We start from the raw sequence: 2,404 nt of genomic DNA on the forward strand, positions 1-2,404 counted from the left end.
ATAGTCATAGGGGATTCAAATGTAATGGGAATAGATAGGCATTTCTGAGGCCGCAAATGAGTCTCCAGGATGATATGTTGCCGCCCCGGTGCTAGGGTCAAGGTTGTCTTGGAGAAGCTACAGGGCATTCTTGGTGGTGGTGAGGGGGGGGCGGGGGGCTGAATAGCCAGAGGCCGTGGTCCACATTGGTACAAACAACAGAGGTAACAACAAGAATGCGGCTCTCCACCTGGAAGATAAAGCTACTCTTTACCGCCACCCTACTGATCGTGCCCCTCTCCTTCCTGCTGCTGCCCGGGACCTCACAGGCAGAGGAGAAGATAAAAGGGCTAAAAGTGACCGTCAAGGTTTATTTTGATATTAAAATTGGCGACGAGGATGCCAATATAGTACAAGGTGAAGTATGTGGTCTTACCGTTGAAAACTTGTTGCTTTAGGGACAGGGGAAATAAGGATTTGGTTACAAAAATAGCAAATTTCACCGGGTCATCAAAGAGTTTACAATCCGGGGGGGGGGGGGGGGGGGGGGGACTTCACCCGGGGAGATGATACTGGTAAGAAGAGCACCCACGGTGACCGATTCCCTGATGAAAACTTTGACGCTGAAACACTACAGCCCGGATGGGCCAGTCTGGCTAATGCTGGCAAAGACACTAACAGACCCCAGTTCGTCATCGCCAAAGCCCCCTTGGTTGAATGGAAAACACCTGGTTTTCAGAAACGTCATTGAAGATTTGATACCAAAAAGAAAATGCTGGAAAATGTCAGCAGGTCTGGCAGCATCTGTAGGGAGAGAAAAGAGCCAATGTTTCGGGTCAAGATGACCCTTTGTCAAAAGCTTTGTCAAAGGATTTGATGTTGTTAGGAAACGTTGAGGCTTTGAAGATAGATAGCAGAGATTAGCCACTGAAAGATGTGATCATTGCAGGGTGTGGCAAGATTGAGGTGGAAAAGCCTTTGCCATTGCCAAAGAGTGAGCTGTCTGCCTGTGATAGGGACCTTGCTGGAGGCTGCAAGGCTCTGGTTTACTAATATACTGATCCTGGGCTTCCTGGCAATGTAGATACCTGAACATTCCAGAATCTGGTTTGTATCAGTTTTGTAAAAAAATGTACACAGTAACAATAAACATCGGTTTCCTAATAAAAAGATGAGGTTCTAAAAGCAGAATATTGGGAGTTAGGAAGGACGTTGAAAGTAGGACCTCAACGGCAGCGATCGCACTATCAGTGCCACATGCTAGTCAGAGCAGTAATAGCAGGATATATTGGACATATATGTGGCTGGAGGATGGTGTGAGAGGAGGGTTTTCAGATTCCTGGGACTTTGGGACTGGTTCTGGGGGAGGTGGGACCAGTACAAACCGGACAGGTTACACCTGGGCCGGACTGGGACCGATGTCCTCTGGGAAATATTTGCTTGAGTGGTTGTGGAGGGTATAAACTAAAATGGCAGGGGGGGTGGGAATCTATGCAAGGAGTCAGAGGAGGAGGAAACACAGACAAGAACAAAAGACAGAAAGGGGAATGAGAAAAGTAGTAGGCAGAGAAATCAAGAGCCATAAACAGGGCCGGTGAAGAACAGTGGGAATGGCTGTGTGCCTTAATGCGTGGAGCATTCACAATAAAGTGGATGAATTAATCGTGCAAATAGATGTAAACAGGTATGATATAGTCGGGATTACAGAGAAATGGCTGCAGGGTGACCAGGGATGGGAACTGAACATCCAGGGGTATTCAGTATTTAGGAAGGACAGGTTGCATGGCTGGTTAAAGAGGAACTTAATGCAATAGTGAGGAAGGATATTAGCTCCAATGATGTGGCATCTGTATGGGTAGAGCTGAGAAGCTCCAAGGGCAAAAAACCCCAAAACTATAGAGATGATGTTGGGAATGACATTAAACAGGAAATTAGAGATGCATGCAATAAAGAACCATCTGTAATTATGGGTGACTTTAATATAGATTCAGCAAACAAAATTAGTCACAATACTGTAGAGGAGCAATTCCTGGAGTGTATAGGGGGCGATTTTTTTGGACCAATATGTTGAGGAACCAACTAGAGAACACTCCCCCTCAACAGTACAGAAGCCATTCCCCCTCAACAGTATTCAAAGCGGCATACCTGTTTTGCAGGGAAATGGCCGCAGGAGATTCCTAGACTGGCTATTGAGTAATGAGAAAGGAATGATTAGCAATCTCGTTGTGCTCGGCCCCTTGGGGATGAGCGACCATAATGTGATAGAATTCTTCATCAAGTTGAAGAGCGACGTAGTCGATTCTGAGACTAGGGTCCTGAATCTATGTAAAGGAAACTATGATGGCCTGAGGCATGAGTTGACTATGGTGGATTGGGAAACATTACTTAAAGAGCTGAAGATGGATAGGCAATGGCCAACATTCAA

General features: G+C 46.2%; 1 pseudogene; it reads left to right on the top strand.

Moving 5' to 3' along the window:
• The first annotated feature begins 215 nt into the window (after positions 1 to 215).
• On the top strand, positions 216 to 1,032 carry LOC140406755 (peptidyl-prolyl cis-trans isomerase B pseudogene; annotated as a pseudogene).
• The last annotated feature ends 1,372 nt before the right edge of the window (positions 1,033 to 2,404 follow it).

Source organism: Scyliorhinus torazame, unplaced genomic scaffold, assembly GCF_047496885.1.
Source record: "Scyliorhinus torazame isolate Kashiwa2021f unplaced genomic scaffold, sScyTor2.1 scaffold_853, whole genome shotgun sequence".
Classification (NCBI taxonomy): domain Eukaryota; kingdom Metazoa; phylum Chordata; class Chondrichthyes; order Carcharhiniformes; family Scyliorhinidae; genus Scyliorhinus; species Scyliorhinus torazame.